The sequence below is a fragment of the Argopecten irradians genome, chromosome 12 (assembly GCF_041381155.1).
Source record: "Argopecten irradians isolate NY chromosome 12, Ai_NY, whole genome shotgun sequence".
In the NCBI taxonomy this organism is placed as follows: domain Eukaryota; kingdom Metazoa; phylum Mollusca; class Bivalvia; order Pectinida; family Pectinidae; genus Argopecten; species Argopecten irradians.
The window spans coordinates 3,990,139-4,012,664 of NC_091145.1; the positions used below are offsets into that span (position 1 = coordinate 3,990,139).

The following is a 22,526-nucleotide window of genomic DNA, read 5'->3' on the forward strand; positions in this document are numbered from 1 at the left end:
CGTAATTCTGGAACAGATGTGAAAAGGAAGAACAAAGCTACCTACCATAATAAGCTCAATAAATTATCTCCAGGGCAATTTTGCCTTAGGTTTCTAGATCTACAGCCAGGAATATAAAGTGGTGAAATGCTAGAGTTATAGGAGAAAAACCATCAACCTACATATGATGAAGGGCTCCAATTCATGACCCAGACATGCAAGGTTTGTTGTAGAGTGTTATATACCATAACCACTTAGCTACCTAAATGTGGAACAAATGGTAAAATATCAGTCACTTAATTCAACACATGTTTACCAGGACCCTGGAGACATACATGTCAAGGACAAGAAATTTTGATGAAATGTGAAATATATCCACCTCTATGCAAATATATAACCAGGTGTTTCAGAATGTTGCTTGGAACAAAATTTGGGTTGCAATTTCTTGCAACAAATGTTCACAAGCAATAGTTAGGACGTTCATTTCAGGTTGCAATTTCTTGCAATGAAAGTGTCAAAAAATGTCGAAACATACACCACCAAATATTGTCACTTTGATTTTGACTTGAGACCATTGTTTAATTCAGTTTGTCTCAATAGATTGAACAGAAATGCATTTGCATGTGCTATTTCTTGTTGCCAAGCACTTTTGCAAAAGCTAACACATCTTGAACATGCCTTATTACATCAAGGCTTAAATAAACATGGTTGTTTATTGACCTGAATACGGTATAGCACACGAGATGTAACGCCAGCCTTACGGATGAAACTGAAGGTAAATATATTCCTAGCATAATCTCATTTAATGTGTCGAAACAGAGCCACATAATGTATCACAAAAGCAACTTCAATGAATAAAATCCATAAATTACAGTATTTCTGTACAATAGATGTCTCCCATGGTTAGCATTAATCGGCTAATCAAGCATACATATAGTCCTGTTCCATTGTCAGAAGAAAACCTTCGGCTCTGTAATCTGTCGCACGACAGAGAACATTGAAGCATTTTGTTTTTTGTTTATGTCTAATATAGCCATAACAATTTTCTGCTCAAAACTAAAAATGCATTAAAACCGAGTTTTAAAAATCAATAAAATTCTATAGGCAATTTTATGAATGTTAAAACAGTTCTCTTGTTTTCTAAAAATGAAACCTGCAGCATCAAAATTTGTCTTCCAAAAGCCATAAAACTTTGAACAGTTAGACTTTTCATATTTCTTACAAAACAATATAACTTGATGGGTTTATGCTTAAAATGCATTATAATGAATGCTTAAAATCAATAAGATTTCAAAAGTTGACAGTTTTATGAATGCTAAAATGTCACATTAGCTAGTTTTCTGAAAATAAAGTAAAAAATTTTTTTTTTTAAATTCAACTACTTGTACTGTTAACAACAAAAAGTTTAATTACCTCTATTTATAGTAACATGTCAGGACAACCTGTTACAATTAATGCAAGTGTAAATTGGTGTTTTTTTTTTTTTTTTTTTTAAATTTCTTTTCATTTTTGATATCATTTGAAACATTAAGTTTGTTTTAACTCCCATTAACAGACAGAGTCAATATAAGGATGTATGAGGTTTAAGAGATGAAGGAAAACCAGAGTACCCATAGAAAAACAACCAACCTACAGTCAGTACCTCAGGCATCTGACCATGGAATTCAGACTAGGAACTCAAAGGTGGAGGGCTTGTGGTAATACCTGGCAAAAAACATGTAGCCTAGATACAGAATGTACCAAGGTGTTAAAATGAATGAAAGTGAGATTTGGTGGAGTGAATGCTTACTGGAACAAACGAAAGCTAATTGCCCAGACAAATCAGTTTGCAGAGAAGGAAGATGATCAAAGAGGTTGGTATCTACAGATTGTGGAAAAGAGGTGTCCAAGACTAATTAACTGGATGAGACTAATTAACTGGACAGAATTAAAGCCACGAAAAATATCACAACAGCTGACTGAGCTAAAAATACCAATAGAAATGTACATGGGATTTTAATTACATTTTTTCTTTGTTGTCTGGTTCAATCAAATATCTAAGAATACATTTCAATTGATTTGTATAATTGCTATTCTATCGCTGTCTCAGTAATATGCTGCCCATGGCCAATTTAGTAAAACTGACAAATAATGATGATAAATCATTTTGTTCTTCACAAATGAACTAAAAGTAACACATTTTATCCAACAGCTATCTTGAGTATCTGGTAGTCAAACACCTTAAGATTACTTTGAAATCATTGATTTGTATAATTGCACAGAATCCTCACAATACAATGACTTGGTATTTTTTTTATCAAAATAAAGTTTTTACTAAGAAACACAAGAAAAGTCAGTAATTATGCAGGTTATTTGAATCACTGCCTTAATTGATTCATCTCTGGGTAAGCCTAATTAGAATCCACTCAACGATAGACAAATGCAATCTGAATATAACTAATCCGAACTTCTTCTGACCCTTATACCAGACCTGGACATTTTGACAGATAGCATATACGATTTGAATTCTTCAGTGTTACATACTCCCCCTCATGGATAATAACTCATTTACAAGTTTCCTGTGAGGTCACCGTGGTCAACAAAATTGTTGTGGGACAATTCGCAATGATGAAAATCATTTCAGAGTCCCTATGTAAATCTAATCACTGCCTCTGCTCCGGATCAATTATTGGACCTCTGGCTTCTTGTTAACGCTAAATCAAGTTCTGATATTGCTGAATTCACTAGGGTTACATACTTCCCCTCAAGGAAATAACTACTCGAGTTATCGGTGGTTAACAGGAATGGTGTTGGAGCATTGCTGATTGTCAGTCTGGAGTTCCTACCTTTGTGCCAATGTAACAGAGCGCATGGTTTTATATTTAAATCTAATCACTGTCTCTGCTGGGTATCAAACTCAGAGCCTCTGGTTTTCAAACCCGTCTCGAGTTAAAGAGACGTTCTCCCTAGCTGGCAGGTATAGTAGCTACTTATATTTATCTGTATTACAATTTGCCTTTTTTATCACTTACCTTGAACTAGGAGATGAAAATCGTCAAACTACTGTACTATCATTGGAAATGGCAGATTAACATTCAATCATCCGTGACAAATTTACCTGTGATTCAAACACGTTTCGGGCCCACCCAAAGTATTATATACAAATTAGTCATCCAACATACCTGTCTAATTTTAACTTATTTACAGGTGCGAGAATTTTGTACCCATCCTTATTAAGCCAGTACCTGAAAAGTCAGTCACTATACACTAGATGGGTTTCAAACTCATGACCCAGAGTTGAGGGCTTGTAGTAATGCCCGATACCTTACACTTTTGTCACCATGGCTATTTTTTTGTCAGTTGTCAGTTACATATTGTATTAAATTTAGTCCTTTCTTTGTTGGTTCTGCTTGCTTCACATAAACATAATCAACTTTAAACATTATGTCTTGAAATTTCTTTAAATCAAAACTATCCATTTTTAGAATATTTCCTCATCATTTTTCTTAATTTCAGAATAAATCAAAACATTTTGGTGGAATTAAATGTAAAAAAAAAAAATCGAATTTTCAAAATGTTGTATAAAGTTGACAAGACACTGGACACAATGCATAGTTAGCTTAAATGCTAATTACTCTGTCATTGACAATCGCTATGAGTCAAAATCCTATGCATAAAGAGACAGGCTAATCACGATGTTCAATAATATGTCGCAATAAAAACTGGGAACGAATTTGATTACAGAAAGAATTCATTATCCCATGTTAATTAAGAGAAGAGGGATCTGCGGTGGCAGAGTGGTAAAGGTATCTCAACACATTACCACAAGCCCTCCACCTCTGGGTTGCGAGTTTGAATACCATGTGGGGCAGTTGTCAGGTACTGACTGCTGATCAGTGGGTTTTTTTCATGGTACTCTGGCTTTCCTCCACCAACAAACCTGGCACATCCTTAAATGACCCTGGCTGTTAATAACACGTTAATCCAAATTAAGAGTGACACACAATTTATACCGTTACTGACTGTCAAATGTTTAGTTACAATATTTGGGTCCACTGGTCTGTGGTTTTACTCCAGATACTCTGGCTTAACTCCAGCTCCTAAATCTGACATGTCTTTAAACAATCCTGGTCGTTAAAAGGACATGAACCCAAAAAAACCAGCCCTTATATTGATTTGAAAAAGATAGAAATGGCCCATTTCTTCTTTCAAATACAAACTTCAACTCTTTTATGCAACAAGACTCTCAACATCAAATCACAAATTACATACCTTGTTCAAGTACTTCTTTTAGACAGCAAATTAAATCCAAGTTCTAATATTTATTTTTTTGATATATCACTGTTCAAACATACAGTAATATGTTTTTCAAAATATTCATCGGAATAAATACATGTATCCAAGGTTTTGAGTTGTGAAGTTCAGTTTTGTGACGGTTAATCCTTTCAAAATGCCTTTTAAGTGTTTCACTTCCGGATAAAATCTACTCCAATTTTACCAAACAAACATCACAATCCTTAACTCAATGTAATCTGACACCTTATAAAACTGACGCACATAATATGTATCAGATCCACGATTGTATCATACTTTCCATTTCAAATCTTATCCTGGTTTGAATTTGAACTTCTCTGTTCTTGGGGGAAAAATGTATCTTTCACAAATTTTGTGAACTGCTTTCCATATTTAAATATCCCACACACGAAATACACTCCCTGAACAACGAAATCAACAACGAAATCAACACAGCATGACTATATACTGCACTTGGAGAGTTCAGCACTCATTCTGATGTGTTTATACACTCGTACCAGGTATATAAGGCGACAAGTCTTTCACCTCGGGCCTACACCATCTGACTATGGAAGAAACCACACCAGCGTAACATTACGCTAGATATCGAGGAGTCAAATTTCCGTCACATGCTGACGCTATTGTTGTGATGTCTGGAGGCATTTTTATCAAGTGTTTTTTACCACACAGATAATAGATAGTTATCCGAGTAACACTGTTAGGAAGTCAGGATTACTGTAACGGAGAAGCTCATAGAAACCAAATCACTCGTATTGTTTCACAATGATGAAGGAAATTCTAATGTTAAGTGACCACAATGACAAAGTGTTTTCTTTTAACAGTCAAATTAGGATAAATCTAAATCATTTTTTTTAAGGAGATTCTTTTTGTTTATATTTTCTTTTTCTGTCCTTGAGAAACTTTTCTGTTCAAATTGTAAATATATTTTCAAAATTAATTAACAAAATGCTTGTAAGAAAACATCAAGACTTAAAGACTTCAAAACTGTTTCATTTTCTTACAATGTTTTAAAGACATACCCAGTTATGCTTCATGAAAATGTCAAAATAACAAAAAAACAACCAGAAATTCTCAAAGCTCAAAAAATCTAGTCAGTAACGACAAACCAAAAAGTTGAAACTCTCCTATAAGGAGGTTAACACACAAACAGATAAAATAAAGCTGTTACTTTCAAATGTGATGAAAATTTTAAGATAACCAGACTAGATTTTTAAGTGTATATATATTATTGATGTCTTCTAAGTTTTTGCTTGAAATCTCAACATAAGTTCAGAGTAGCCTCCCCTGTATTTGAGTTGCCTCCCTTTTATGTAAGATAAGTGTTTTGGTAAAATACGAAAGCAACTGCCTACTTTATATAGTGCTGATAATGAAACATCCCTCCCAAAACAGAGTAAAACATCTTGTCAAGAGGCACATTAAACCATTAATTAGTGAACTCGTAAGAGTATTTATAGTGCTGTCCTAATGAAACATCCCTCCCAAAACAGAGTAAAACATCTTGTCAAGAGGCACATTAAACCATTCAATTAGTGAACTCGTAAGAGTATTTATAGTGCTGTCCTAATGAAACATCCCTCCCAAAACAGAGTAAAACATCTTGTCAAGAGGCACATTAAAACATTCAATTAGTGAACTCGTAAGAGTATTTATAGTGCTGTCCTAATGAAACATCCCTCCCAAAACAGAGTAAAACATCTTGTCAAGAGACACATTAAACATTCAATTAGTGAACTCGTAAGAGTATTTATAGTGCTGTCCTAATGAAACATCCCTCCCAAAACAGAGTAAAACATCTTGTCAAGAGGCACATTAAACCATTGAATTAGTGGACTTGTAAGAGTATTGTTCATGTACACCTACAAGGTATATAGCTCAAAAGCTAAACAGGGACAACTCAAGCATCTCAATACCAGGTACAGTAAAACCTGTCATTAAGGACCACCTCTGTCGAGAGACCACCTGCGTAATAAGACCACTATCTTTGTGTCCAAAGTGGCCAATTTCTACACAATTTGACCTGTGTATAAAGACCACTTGTCTACAAAGACCACTTGTCTACAAAGACCACTTGTCTACAAAGACCAGTTTCAGTTCAAAAATAGTTTTGCTTACCTAAATCCTTTCCAATGCACAGATGTTTAAAACTTTTCTCCATTTTGCATTTGGAAAATTTCCAGCAAACTCTGAAAAAAATAAAAAAAAATATGCATTTTAATCACTGCTTTGATAGAAAGAGAAAACATGGTTATGAATACTGAGACACTTCTATTTATTTTCTCAAAAGTATGTAAGATTTTAACATTCTGCTGAGTTGGGAGTGGGGGGGGGAAGGGGGTTGTCATAATTATACCTGAATTTAAAGTTTTTCTCATATACCACGTACTGTATAGTTGGAAATATTTGCAGGGTTTTAATTTCGCTAAGTTCGCGGATTTATCCAAAATTGCGAAATTTAATACCTTGTGAAATTTAATTATCAAATGAATGGTTTTGAATATTATAATAGCCTGTCGTAAATTAAATAACAGTATGTTCATTACTTTTTAATCACATTATTTGTCCAAAATAAGAACTGTATACAAAAGTGGTGAAAGAATTTGAATTTTAGAAATGGTTGAATTACTGAGTACTTAAGGATGCACATGTTTACACATAGGCCTTAACACTTAATTAGTTATAAATGGAATGTAATTTAGACAATACACATTGTGACATGACAGGTTCTGATTGGCCAGGACACCCCTCAGAAGTAGGTATCCTGGTAAGCATGTCCTGTCAGAATATTTTTTATCCCGAATCTATCATTTCATCTTGAGTATCTGGTGTGGTGGGGCTAGCTGATCTATTTCTAGGCCGATACACCCAAAAACACCTGTTTTCTTGACATTTGACACATTAGAGGGTACAAAATATCCCCACCCTAACAATTTTTTTCACTCTTTTCACAATGAGGTCGAAAAAACAGGTGAAATTATACTAAACATGGCAGGAGGTCCAAACTTGTGTTGTGGATATGCTTCAAAGAATATTCAAGGCCTTGGGGCTTACTGATAAACACAACTTGATGGAAATCAGCAACTGCTCAAGTGAAATAAATCTATTTTTAGTAACATGCATGTTGGTAACTGTCATAAATTAAATTTTATTTACAAAACTTGTAAATGTACTTCATGACCTTCACCCATCAACATCAGCATGTTTATTTGATGTTTACAAAGTTCTGATCACAGGGACCTGAGAATTAGATACATTTTTTGCTTTTGAAATTTTTTAGATTTTTTTTAAAATTTCATTCCGTTTCAACACTTTTAATTGATATTTTGTTACATTGTACACTTAATGATATCAAAATTGAAGTTTTACCACAATGCTTAAAGATTTCAAACTAGTTGGATGTGTAACTTCCAGTCACAGGGACCTGAGAATTAGACAAATGTGTGCTTTCTGTTATTGTGACTTGAAGATTAGCTATATGTATGTATTTTGTCTGTTTGCTTGTTTTTGTTTTATGCCTAACAGCTAAAACCCATTTAAAAGTGTAACAGGTTGATAAGAACCCATAAAGTTATATAGACAGCTTGAACTGGCAACTGCCCCACAAGGAATTTGAACCCCAAACCCAGAGGTGAAGGGCTAGTGGCAACATGTCAGACCATTTTTAACCATTTGGCCATACAGTCCCCTATATGCATCTTGTCACAGGGACCTGAGAAAAAGTAACGGTCAGTCTATAAATATTGAACATTTTCAAACAAAAATATAGGGAAATGTAGCTCACCTTAATAATTTCTTCAATGTAGCAAATCAACTGGTGAAAATTATGACACTATTTTAAGGTGTATAATGTTTAAAAAAACCACCAGCAATAGTCTTCCCAAAACTATACATAATATTAGGTACAATATGCAAAACAAATTACCCTGGCAGTTCAAAAGATATTCTTTGCTTTGTAGGAAACCGATCTATGGGTGTGGATCATGGCATGCTTCCCAATAGTTGGCAAGACTGAGGTGATCAGATTGGGGTGATAATGGATCAGACAGATCTTGTTGAGTGCTTTCCATTAACTGGTTGAAGTGATTCTTTCAGGAACATTAGACATTTGTGGCAACTATTTTCAGTTCACTTCATCAGGTTTTTTTTTTAATATCTGACTATTTATATGTTTATTTTGTCCAAAAAGAAGACAATAAGTCGATCTATATAACAATGACCAACAAAGAATTAGATATCAGATGATTGGCGGCATTAAATTTCATCTTTTAACTATCAATGACTTCATGCAAACATACATTAACCAATTAACTCAAAGGTCACGACCTATGAGTACAAGAATTTCAAATCCATAATTCTGCAAATGCATTTCACCAAATTTTGAAAAACTACAACTATATGCACTAAAAAACAAAAAAAGGCAATAACTCCATAAATTAAACCTCCTGCATGGTATTATAAGCAATAAGTAAAGTAATGGATGCAGGCAAAAACATGGCCTCTATATACAAATTCTTCTAGAAAGACAAACATTTTTGTTACTAAAATACTTAAAAATATACAAATCATATGAAAATCAACAATAATGCATAGAAATGTGCATGCCAATTTGTCTGCATTTACCTTAATGTTTTCATACAAAAGTTAAATAAAAAATCTTAACAAACAATCGATAAGAAACAAATAAGGGAAGCAGGCCATAGAAGCAGACGGTCAACTCCTGATTTAATCAAAAGGAAGTACATTGGTGTATAAACTTCATTATGCTGCCAGCCACAAGGCTGTAAACATCATGGGTTTATACAAATTCTTCTAGAAAGACAAACATTTTGTTACTAAAATACTTAAAATATACAAATCATATGAAAATCAACAATAATGCATAGAAATGTGCATGCCAATTTGTCTGCATTTACCTTAATGGTTTTCATACAAAAGTTAAATAAAAAATCTTAACAAACAATCGATAAGAAACAAATAAGGGAAGCAGGCCATAGAAGCAGACGGTCAACTCCTGATTTAATCAAAGGAAGTACATTGGTGTAGCTTCATTATGCTGCCAGCCACAAGGCTGTAAAATCATCAGTGAGGATGTTTTCTGAACCGGTTGATGGTCTGTTTATTGCGTAATTTTCAGCTCCAGTGAAGATGGTCAATTTCTGAAATGACAATAAAGTCTTGACCAGTCAGGTCAACCCTACCATTCAGTGTCACTGAAACTCTTGAACTATTGACTTCAGTGACACGAAAACTCTTTAACTATTGATCAAATACAGACAGAAGTGCAAGGCTTTTATAAGAATGCAATTAATTGTGTTATTTCTGCGTCTATCGCATGGCTTCCGGCAATTTCAGAGAGGAGACGAAATTACCCTCGCCTATGTATGTTAGCTTTATGAGATTAGATTATACAGGACCATGGACTGGCCTATTGTGTTTTTCTCTAAATTATTAGCCCAGCTACTAACTCTTGCTTTAAAGAGGAATCTAAGTCAAATCAATGCTTAGTCTCCTCAAAATGAACTTAGATCTGGGGTGCAAACTGTTTTTTATTCTGCAACATATTAAAATCTCAAATTAAAAGAAACAAAATTAGATGATGGGAGATGTGCTTAATCCTCCAAAATGGACAGATCTTGGATCATTACCAAAACAGAACATAAAGCCTCTGTGGTGACATGAACCTATCCCCCGAATAATTCATGCAGAAATTCTGATATTCTAGTATTACTGACCATGAGGAAACATAATATATACAAACAGTGCTATAAATACATAGCCTCAGTAGACCTGTAATAATTCTATATAGGTAGTTAGGTCTCCAGAGAATTATTGGATAACATGGTCATATTGATTTTGTGTTACACAAAAGGAAAACACATTACCAGGTACAGTAAAACCTCTGTATAAAGACCACATCTGTATAACGACCATCTGTGTATATAAACTATCTCTGTATAAAAACTAACTCTGTATAAAAACTACATCTGTATAAAGACCACCTCTATACAAAGACCACATCTGTATAATGACCATCTGTGTAATAAACACTCTGTATAAAAACTAACTCTGTATAAAAACTATCATCTGTATAAAGACCACCTCTATACAAAGACCACATCTGTATAATGACCATCTGTGTATATAAACTATCTCTGTAAAAAACTCTCTGTATAAAAACTACATCTGTATAAAGACCCCCTCTGTATAAAGACCACCTCTATACAAAGACCATATCTGTATATAGATCACATCTGTATAAATTAAAGACCACCTCTGTATAAAGATCATCTGTGTATCAAAACTATCTATGTATAAAAACACCTCTGTATAAAGACCACCTCTGTATAAAGACTGTCTGTGTATAAAAAGCTCTCTCTGTATAAAGACTACCTCTATTAATAGACCATTTTTACCTGCATAGTGGGGCCCATGAAGACCATTGTTTATCCCTTGGTAGGTCTTTTTAGGCTGCTTTAAGATTCAATGGTTTGGTTTTCTTAACATTAAACAACCATTGGTTTTCTTAACATTAAACATGTTTTTTTTTTTTAAGTTTTTACATACTCCTTAATTTCAACAACAAAGTAGTGCATCTTAAAGCCATTCATCTTATATCTTTCATTGCTGCTCAAAGATATTTAGCAAATGTAAAGCATTGCATAGATATTTACTTTTTTTTTTCTGTAGAAATATTGGTAACAAGAATTGTTAACGGACGGACGGACGGACACAAAGGAATACGGACGGAATTTGACGGAATACGGACCACTAAAGGTATTTGAAAGATCTGATGATGTGTTAGCAAACATTTAATTTATTTATATACTGTATATTTGAGACCAAAATCCCTTTTAAGAATGGTGTTTTATCAATCTTCCTTTCCACCCCTAGTAAATATGGCCATGTATGCAAAGACTAAATGTCTTGTATAAAGAGGAATCTGTGTCTATCAAACTTATCTCCTAAAAAAACTAATCTCTGCAACTGTCTTAAAAATTCTACATCTGTATAAAGACTCAAATCTAAAAAAACCACATTGTATAATGGACCATCTGTTAATCCTAAAAAACAATCTTGTATCAAAAACCAAAACTAAAACCTCTGTATAAAGACCACATCTGTATAATGACCATCTGTGTATATAAACTATCTCTGTATAAAAAACTAACTCTGTATAAAAACTACATCTGTATAAAGACCACCTCTATACAAAGACCACATCTGTATAATGACCATCTGTGTATATAAACTATCTCTGTATAAAAACTAACTCTGTATAAAAACTACATCTGTATAAAGACCACCTCTATACAAAGACCACATCTGTATAATGACCATCTGTGTATATAAACTATCTCTGTATAAAAACTAACTCTGTATAAAAACTACCTCTGTATAAAGACCACCTCTATACAAAGACCATATCTGTATATAGATCACATCTGTATAAATTAAAGACCACCTCTGTATAAAGATCATCTGTGTATCAAAACTATCTATGTATAAAAACACCTCTGTATAAAGACCACCTCTGTATAAAGACTGTCTGTGTATAAAAGCTCTCTCTGTATAAAGACTACTCTATTAATAGACCATTTTTACCTGCATAGTGGGGCCCATGAAGACCATTGTTTATCCCTTGGTAGGTCTTTTTAGGCTGCTTTAAGATTCAATGGTTTGGTTTTCTTAACATTAAACAACCATTGGTTTTCTTAACATTAAACAATGTTTTTTTTTTTTAAGTTTTTACATACTCCTTAATTTCAACAACAAAGTAGTGCATCTTAAAGCCATTCATCTTATATCTTTCATTGCTGCTCAAAGATATTTAGCAAATGTAAAGCATTGCATAGATATTTGATTTTTGTAAGGTTTCAAAAACTCAACCCTTCAAATCTAGTTCAAGTTCTATGATCAGGGAGATCTTGGACTTTTAAAATTTTCAAACACGGCTAGCTACTTTTGAAGTTATTTGATGTAGGATGTTTTAACATTTAAACAGGTTCTACTTTTTTCATGTCTGGTAGAACATTTACCAGTTACACTCCTACACAAACAATATATTTGAGCAATAAAATTACTAAATGTATTTAAGCAAAGTAATGAAAATATATCACTTTAAAATATTATTTATGCATTTGTTTTAAACAAAAACTCTTCAAAGAAGTTGAAACTGTTTCAGTCACATGAACAAAGCTTTCCGTTCAAAAAAATATTTAGAATTTCACAAAAAATACTTTGAAAGAACAATTTGTTTGAAATAACACCACAACAAAAATAAGTGAGCCCAAGGCCAGGACATTGATCACCCTACAGCAGAGAGGGTCTTAATAGCTCAGAATGCTATTTGTCATATCTAGTAACTTCTACAACTGATATCTTTATACTTCAAGTCAGAGATGTCATTGAATCTGGTGCTTAGAGCTTTAATTCACAGTGAAGTGAGAATGGCTATTTTGGCTCTAAGAACTTAATTATAGCCATTTATAAAAAAAAATGTTGGTACCAAGAGCTTACAGGCAAAGCTTCCATCATGGTACTGAAAGCTTACAATAAGAGCTGCAATCATGGCACTGAAAGATTACAGCCAGAGTGCGCAATCATGGTGCTAAGAGCTTGCAGCCAGGTGCTAAGAGCTTACAGTAAGAGTGCGCCATCATGGTGCTTAGAGCTTGCAGCCAGGTGCTAAGAGCTTACAGTAAGAGTGCGCCATCGAGGTGCTTAGAGCTTATACAGTCAAACTTACCATCATGGTGCCAAAAGCACAATTTTATCACAGTCAATTTCAACACCCATTCTAAAGCCAAAAGCTTATTTTACACATAATGCCAAAAGCTTATTTTACACATTGCACTGCATTAGAAAAAAAAAGAAACAAAAACCTTCTCTTTAATAATTAAATCAATTATCTCCCCTTGATTTAATGCTAAATTTGTACTGTCTGTCCGAGACATGTGTTTCTACTGGAAAATGTCGTTCACACACTTTTTCCCCCATGAGAATTTTGAACAATCACAGCTGCCATTTTAGTGCTTTAATGTTTTATCCTACAATATTGGTATTCAAATTATGGAGCTGGATCAAAGATGCAAGTAATCAACGGTTAAAAATTCAAAAATATTAATATAATGATGAATTTTTAAACAATTTTCCTTCAGAACGTTGTTTGAATTATATCTATCCTTTCCATTTGGTATGTTGGCTAAGGTTACCTCATTGATGATGTATAAAATAAAACGACTGATGATTCATCATCACAGTGTTATCTTCATCCCCAATACACCTTGCCAGTGGGATTACAGGTGTCATGTTACCCTAACCCACAGGTGAGTCACAGGTGAGAAAGGTAATTAACCTACAATTCTATCGTTTGATAGTGAAGAGGTTGCTAGGTTGGACAGAAGGTAGAATATTCATCTTGCACAAAAATGCTCCGAACTCTTTTGATCGGAGGTCAAATTGATCTTTGATAACTCACTGCACTTTAACTTTAATGGTGGTCTATAGATGAGATATTTTTTCAAAGGGTAAAAAAGCCTTAATATAAGCAATTTCAGATATAACAATATCTTTTATTGCTTGTCGCCAGCGCTGTTAATCGACTGTTTGAAATTGGCAATCTTGCATAGCCAATTCAATGAGCATAATCATGATGACAAATTAAACCATCAGATATTTAAGTTGGAAGAGTTAATTCAATGTTCCTAGATATAGGATAAGGACCCCTCTTACAGGTAGCTTGTAGCATTTTTTTAAATTTATTCCATTACCATATTCTTGCTAAAATGTGTCTATATTTCTATAAATGCATCATATCATGCTAATTGAAGTACAAGGTTTATTTTACAAATCTGGGGTTGCACTATAACGGCCAAGTGGTTAAGATATCCCAACATGTTATTACAAGCCTTCTACCTCTGGGTTGCAAGTTCGAATCCCATGAAGGGTAGATGCCAGGGCAGTGCTTTTACTCTGGATACTCTGGCTTTCTTTCACCTCCTAAATCTAGCACATCCTCAATTTTTGCCTAAATTTCTGTGTATGGTTTTGATAAATTCACCATTGAAACCTTTCTAATTTGTTTCAAACATACTTAAAGAAAGACAGTTCCATGTTTTACAGAATACTTGATGATGCTGTTTGAATTCCTCATTCCGCAATCATTAAAAACTGGATTCTGTGACCAAGAGGGTTTGATAACTGACCTATGAAATATAACGATGTTTTGTTATCTCCTGACGAAGATGACGGATCACTTATTGGAGCCGATCGTGACATATCTGTCGTATGAGGGTGTATAGCTCTACACATTCTAACGTGCATGATTGAATACTTACGCAACACTGAATTCCCTAAACAGTCATTTACATATTGATCATTCGGAGAATTATTTTTTTCACAAAAAAAAAAAAAGAAATAGGAAAACCAATCATTTGGAGAATGTCTACAAAATTTGTTTACTAATCTTGCCAATTTTTCATGTTCGTGTTGTGTCTGCAATATTACATCGACATTTGATCTCTATCCTGATATTTTTTTTTATCTCTAAATCTAAAACCAACAATCAATGTCTGCTATCACTAGACATGCCATTGAGTTGTTGCTATGGTAACCAGAATACCTAAAAAAATAGCTGATTTGTTTATTTAGGACCAGACAACAACAACTATTCTATCATTTCAACCAATGGCTTCTGGTGAAGAAAAAATACAGAATCCATAATTATTAGAATACTATCAGAGTGAAATCTTGTATTTTTCATTTCTAAACAAAAAGTCGGATCTAAACTTAGATGAATTTTTTTGTCTTTCCTGCATATTTTAAGAATTAAATCATTGACATCAAATTTGTATTGTACAGATGATATATATAGGTGCTGAAAATCACAGGATAACAGGATAAAAATGTTGATGTAAGTTTGCAAGAGAGCTGGAATGCAAATTAAATGTTTTACAAATAACTGTATATGTATAAATGTATATATGAATATAAAATTGTCAGTAACAGTCATTGTTTGTGAATTCACATATTTTTGAATATGATAAAAATAACTATGGCATGAAATAAAGTACATGTGAAAATAAATTGGTGTACAGTGTAATGACATCTCTTTTATTATTTTACATAATTATGTCAGTCTATGATATTAATGACAAAGTCACATGACAAAGCAGATTCCCTTTTTTGAATCTTTTTTCCCCTTTTACCTTCGAAAGCAATTTATTAAAGTTTTATTATGACTAAGAATCACTAGACTTATTTAACTAAATTTTATTTGTTTGTTTGTTTTTTACGTTCTCTTAATAGCCACTATCAGTTAAGGTCTTGTCAGGATTAGGAGGTGCTGTTATCCAGAGAAAAACCATCACCCTACAGTCAGCACATGGCAAGTGCATGGCCCACATCAGATTCAAACTACAAACCTAGAGGTGGGGTATTTATATAGTTGTAATCCGTATCAGGTGAACAAGATAACAAAGTTGTGGATTCTAACGATTACAGGTACTCATCACTCTAACTTCACATTTTGTCAACAAGCAAAGAGTCCATTAATATGCCAGCCATGCATGGACAAAATAGATTAAATAGTAAATTATTTGTCACACTTAATTAATACTATGCAATCTGATTGTCATGAAATGTTTATTTATTAATTATTAATTGTTTCTGGTTGTTAATTACCTGTTAAGATATGTAAAAACATCTGAAATATAACATAATTTAGAATAATGAAAAAACATTTGACACCTGGCAGATAGCAATTATGAATTTCCAGAAATAGAAAGCCATAGTAATTATAAACATGTGGTGAAATTTTTCTTCCTCTAAACACTACAAATAATTTATTGCTGGACTATATATCACTATGAATGTCACGGAAACTACTGTACAGAACGATCTCTGTCAATAAATCACAGTGACACAAAACTTGTTACAGGTAAGAGCCAGGTAAACTTATGGCAGTAAGCATATATGAATATATATATAAGTCTAGAGTAATTAAAATGTGATAAGGTTTTCTAGCATATATATAAATATATATATAAGTCTAGAGTAATTAAAATGTGATAAGGTTTTCTAGCATATATATAAATATATATATAAGTCTAGAGTAATTAAAATGTGATAAGGTTTTCTAGCATATTTTTATGAAACATAACTGTAAGCATAAATCTGTTAATGAAAATATTATGAGCCAGCTGACCTGTTTATTGAAGGCCAAACACACTGTATACATTAAATTCTCTAAAAATTATTTGAAAGCCCTAAATTACATTCAGATTGTTCACATCAACAGTACGTTTTATTTTAAAGATGACATTTTGCCTCAATTTATGATAAGCACAGCAGTTATTGAAATTAGTTATTTAGTAATTAATTATTTCGTAATTTCTTCAAAAAGCAGGCAAAAGAGACAGCTACACCGTGTATAGCACAGGGACCTGACACGAAATTTTTTAACCAACAGTAAACATATCATATATATATATATATATATACCAGTAGTACAGTATCAAGGGTATGATACTATAATATATATATAGATGTATACTGTTGGTTACAAAATTTTGTGCCAAGTCCCTGTAAAAAATTAATAATGATGCTGGTTAAGTGTAACAAGAGGCCCAGAGGGCCTGTATCGCTCACCTGGTTTGTAATGCCAAGTAATATTCTGGATACAGGTTCATTGTTTATTTTCTGAAGAAATTTGAATATTTACCTCTAATTCCCCTATTGGGCCCCACCATTCCTGCCCCCTGGGGGTCAGAGCCAAAATTTATACAAGCTCTGTTCCCCTTCCCCCAAGGATGTTTGTGGCCAAATTTGGTTATAATCCATGCAGAACTCTATGACTAGTAGCGATTTATAGGATTTACCTTTATTCCCCCTATTGGGCCCGCCCCTCCTGCCCTCAGGGGGTCAGAGCCAAAATTTATACAAGTTCTGTTCCCCTTCTCCCAAGGATGTTTGTGGCCAAATTTGGTCACAATCCATGCAGAACTCTAGGACAAGTAGCGATTTATAGGATTTACCTTTATTTCCCCTATTGGGCCCCGCCCCTCCTGCCCCTGGGGGGTCAGAGCCAAAATTTATACAAGTTCTGTTCCCCTTCCCCAAAGAATGTTTGTGGCTAAATTTGGTTACAATCCATGCAGAATTCTATGACTAGTAGCGATTTATAGGATTTACCTTTATTTCCCCTATTGGGCCCCGCCCCTCCTGCCCCCGGGGGGTCAGAGTCAAAATTTATACAGGTTCTGTTCCCCTTCCCCAAAGAATGTTTGTGGTCAAATTTGGTTACAATCCATGCAGAACTCTATGACTAGTAGTGATTTATAGGATTTACCTTTATTTCCCCTATTGGGCTCCGCCCCTCCTGCCCCCAGGGGCTCAGAGCCAAAATTTATACAAGTTCTGTTCACCTTCTCCTAAGGATGTTTGTGGCCAAATTTGGTCACAATCCATGCAGAACTCTAGGACAAGTAGTGATTTATAGGATTTACCTTTATTTCCCCTATTGGGCCCCGCCCCTCCTGCCCCCGGGGGCTCAGAGCCAAAATTTATACAAGTTCTGTTTCCCTTCCCCAAGGATGCTTGTGGCCAAATTTGGTTACAATCCATGCAGAACTCTATGACTAGTAGCGATTTATAGGATTTACCTTTATTTCCCCTATTGGGCCCCGCCCCTCCTGCCCCCGGGGGGTCAGAGCCAAATTTTATACAAGTTCTGTTCCCCTTCCCCAAAGAATGTTTGTGGCCAAATTTGGTTACAATCCATGAAGAACTTTATGATTAGTAGCGATTTATAGGATTTACCTTTATTTCCTATATTGGGCCCCGCCCCTCCTGCCCCCAGGGGGTCAGAGCCAAAATTTATACAAGTTCTGTTCCCCTTCCCCCAAGGATGCTTGTGGCCAAATTTGGTTACAATCCATGCAGAACTCTATGACTAGTAGCGATTTATAGGATTTACCTTTATTTCCCCTATTGGGCCCCGCCCCTCCTGCCCCCAGGGGCTCAGAGCCAAAATTTATACAAGTTCTGTTCCCCTTCCCCCAAGGATGTTTGTGGCCAAATTTGGTCACAATCCATGCAGAACTCTATGACTAGTAGCGATTTAAAGGAAATGTTGACGGACAGACAGACGGACGGACGGACGGACGGACGACGGACGACGGACGCCGCGCCATGGCATAAGCTCACCGGCCCTTCGGGCCAGGTGAGCTAAAAACAATTGCCATGGTAGGAGGGTGTCTCAGGATCTATCGTCTACTTTAGAGTTTAATTTCACTATACTGTCGAACAGTCGAATTGAGTCTACCAAAAACACACAAACTGTAAGACCAGAAATCATCTAAGTTAACACTATACAAATTAGAAACATAGAATGAAGATTTTGCTGAACAGTTTGAAGCTGTAAAAAACCTTACCTTTCTCTAGCTCAGTAACTTTATGACATTGTACATTTTCCATTTTACTATCCCAGAAATATCACAAACAGCCATATTATAATAAATCCACAATGACAACACTACAAAATGACTCACAACAATAGGCAATTTGATGTTTACTGGACACTTCCTGTGCTAGCTGTCTGTTTGTGATGGTCAGTGACCACATCAAGGGAAGGTCTGAGTTAGTCTATGACCAGGGGTCATTCATGGTGAAAACTGGACATCCTGGAAAGTATCGGGGCTTTAGGCCTTAAGTGTCTGACCATGCTAGTTAAGCATGATATATACATTTGTGAGTCTATAGATACTTAAAATACACAGTAATGATATTAAATAAGCTTTCCCAAATCTTTGCTCGTAATTTTCATCCGCAGAGATTTTTTTGTAGTTTTCCTGGGATCCGTAAGATATGGGCCAAAATTAGGAAGTAACTTGCAGTCATAAGTATGTTTTATTTGTAATTAACAGCCTGCTCATTTAAAGTTGTGAAAAGATGGTTAAAAGGCAGAATATCTTGAAAAAAAATAGACAGAGACTGGCAATCAGTCTCTTGAATATTAAACACATCACTAAAAATTAGTTTGATTATTTTTGTCTCTGCAAAATTTCTGATTCAAAGTTTCAAACTTAAGGAGGTAAGCAAGAATTATAATTCTAATGAGAAAATCTTATCATTAACTAATTTTTCCTTTTAATTCATTCACCCCTGAAATTTCATAATGAACTGCTCCAGTCTTAGTATCAGAAGAGTTTAAATCTATCTTTAGGTATGAATGTATTAAAACATTAGTGAAGCTTGAAAAATCTATACATAGATCATGACAAATATGGTGTGATGATGATACAACATTTTGATTGCGCTATGAGACAGAGAAATATGGAATTTTAACAACCGGCGCTATAAATGACGCCTGTATACGCCTCCGAGAAATTTTTATTTCCCATTCTACAAATTCTAACAAATCACAAGTCATAAAATTTCATATCAATAATAATATCGGTACATATCCTAGTGTAATAAATGACAGCATAATATCAAAATCATATTTATAAAAATAATATTGTTTATTTTAAGACAACAAATATGTCACTTTATAATCCTGATTTTCATGAACAATTTATCATTTTATTTAGTACCTGAATACATTTGATTTTAAAATAGGCTTTCTGTACGAAACCTTACTTTACACAGAGCCTATTTTTGATATTTTTATTTTTTTTTAAAAACCATTACATACCAATGTTATTTTTTATGAAATCAACTGTTAATTATATAATTTGCAATTTTAAGTGTAATATAAAAGACAATATGCCGGTTACAAGATTATAATTTGTTTTTTCTCTGGGTACTAAGGCTTTCATCTTCCTCCTGAAAATATTCAATTTTATTCTATTATAGATTTTTATACAGTGAATGTATATAAATAAATCAGTATTCTTTTATTAATTTTGTCATTATCTGGAAATCTGAATGTTATCACTGACCAGAATCAACTGCCATTTTTCGTGTACCTAGGTAAGGTGTTGAGTTTTATGCCCAGAGGTGTGACAGTTGTATAGACTAAGAGGTCATTAATGTCTTGGCTGTGTTGAGACTTTATCATTTTATGCACTTGTAGACAATTGCAGATGTCTGGTTCTGATTTGACAATTAATAGATATCATCATTGTGTATAAGATCATTTACCCCTATAATGTCATTTGAACTCTTCTGTTTTTGTGACTGGAATAATCCATTATGAAAGTAAAGGGGGTGGATGTGAGTCCAGGTCAAGAAAAACAAGAGGCATAATAGTCCTGAATTGTCAAAAAGCTTCAGGCTTTTTGCCTTGTTAATATTTGATTCCGGTAACCTAATGACTGAGTATTACACCACATCCAACTCTTTAGGTTGCAAGTTTGTATCCCATATGGGGCAGTTGTCAGGTACTGACTGTAGGTTGGTGGTTTTTATTTGTGTACTCAGACTTTCCTTCACCTACTAAACTTTGCATATCCTTAATGATTCTCAAATAGAACTTTAAGATAATTAAGCAAACAAAACAAAATCAAAGTTAGTCATCAGAATATATTTTAAGTAGTCTCTTTTAACTACAACTGACATTCATCCAAGTAGACATAATATTCACGTACGTCATACCGAGAATGCCCAGATGATAATTTTGTTAATCTCAGAATAAATGTATACCTTCAGTTAGCATACCACAAATATGATATTCTTATGAATTTGGCATGTTCACACAGAGGTTGATATTTAGCGTATCCATTTAAGACATTTGTTGAGTTAATCAGGGTGCCGTTCTAAGGCCATCATTATTTGTGTAATAAACATACAATTCCAAATAATGATATTGGCAAAATGAAAAGTAAATGACCTTTGATTTGGTGACTATGGTGTTATACTGTCCTGGTAAAATCCAAAATAATGACATTGCGCTACATCATCAGTCATAATTTAATTCTACAAGGGTGGTATAACACCATATTGACCTTAGATAGGTATTCAATTGACAAATATGGGTAACCTCAAAATTTAAAGTTTTTACATATTGGCTACGTTGATATATAACTTGAATTAAGCTGCAGGTTTTACATAGAAGACAAAAGATAGTCATTAATAACAGTTAATTATAATTTGTACCTGTGGATATTTCACCTGTTTGATTGACAGATGTAGCTCACCTTTCTCCTTTTTTTTCCTGAATTGAATTAATATTCAAAACCATATTTTATTACCGCCCAATAAGTCGGCTAATTAATGGCGGAATCTGTGTCTAATGAATGATAAATTAATTAATTTTATTTCGTTTTATGACAAGTATTGATTACATTATATAATTGACAAGGTTGGCTCTGTCAAAGACAGATTTGTAATTTGTCTTCGTTTAAAACATTAAAGAAGGAAAGTTTACCTTCAAATTTGTTTCCTTTGTAAAGTAAAACAACTTATTTTCCTGTGCGACTAACTTTCATGTATTTTTATTAGGACAAGAAATCTCTGTAATAAATCACTAAAAAATTTCAGATACATCAACGTAGGAGCTTTATAAATGTATATCAGGTTTTTTTTTATTTTGAATTACCATGAAATCGGAAATCTATTTTGCAAAAAAAAAAAAAAAAAATGTGAAGTCATCATGAAAATAAGGTGGCATACACCTGCATAATAAATAGCCTTAATAAGCACTGATCAAACCGTATTTGCCGTACTTAGGGCCCAGGTCACTCGCAAGTTCATGTAATATGGGATACAATGCTTAGGTATCACATGTTGTAAAACATTGTTAAATCCATTGGATGGGGGCATTTATACAACTTCTGCTCTTCTCCAGAAAAGGGGAGGGGTGCTTATAGGGGGAGGGGGGGGGCTAATTACAATGAATACAGTGTACATATCTTTATCCCAAAAGCTATTTATTCGGTTAATAACGGTAAAAAATCTGGCCATTTTTATGATATTGTTGAATGTTTTAATTAAATACTGTAATTTTTTCAACCCACAATAGTCAAAAATTATCTTTGAATATTGACAAAAAACATGACACTATTTGTAGCCAAATTTTGATTAAAAGATACATCAATTTCATCCTGCAATAGTTGCTCTGATACGTGTAGATAACAAGCCACCAATCTGTTTCATTTCAACAAGTTTTCGTGATTTTGAAACAGGCGAACTGATGATTACACACATGTGCTTAGAGATTACAAACACGTGGGTTCAAGATTACGAGTCTCAGTCTGAGACGGAACACTTAGAAAGTCTACACCTGCATTCTACTATTTAGACATTATACTAGA

At 33.9% G+C, this 22,526-nt stretch overlaps 1 protein-coding gene across 5 annotated transcripts in view; it reads right to left on the reverse strand.

The window, feature by feature from the left end:
- The window catches only part of LOC138335995 (uncharacterized), a 62,576-nt gene that overhangs the window by 10,202 nt on the left and 29,848 nt on the right, over positions 1-22,526 (reverse strand). For 3 of the 5 annotated variants that reach the window (XM_069285238.1, XM_069285241.1, XM_069285237.1), the window contains exon 3: positions 6,388-6,458. The gene's annotated coding sequence lies outside the window, so the exon portion shown is untranslated. Of the gene's footprint in view, positions 1-2,990; positions 4,141-4,230; positions 4,869-6,387; positions 6,459-22,526 lie in introns of those variants that run through there. The other 2 variants (XM_069285239.1, XM_069285240.1) reach the window with 2 other exon arrangements.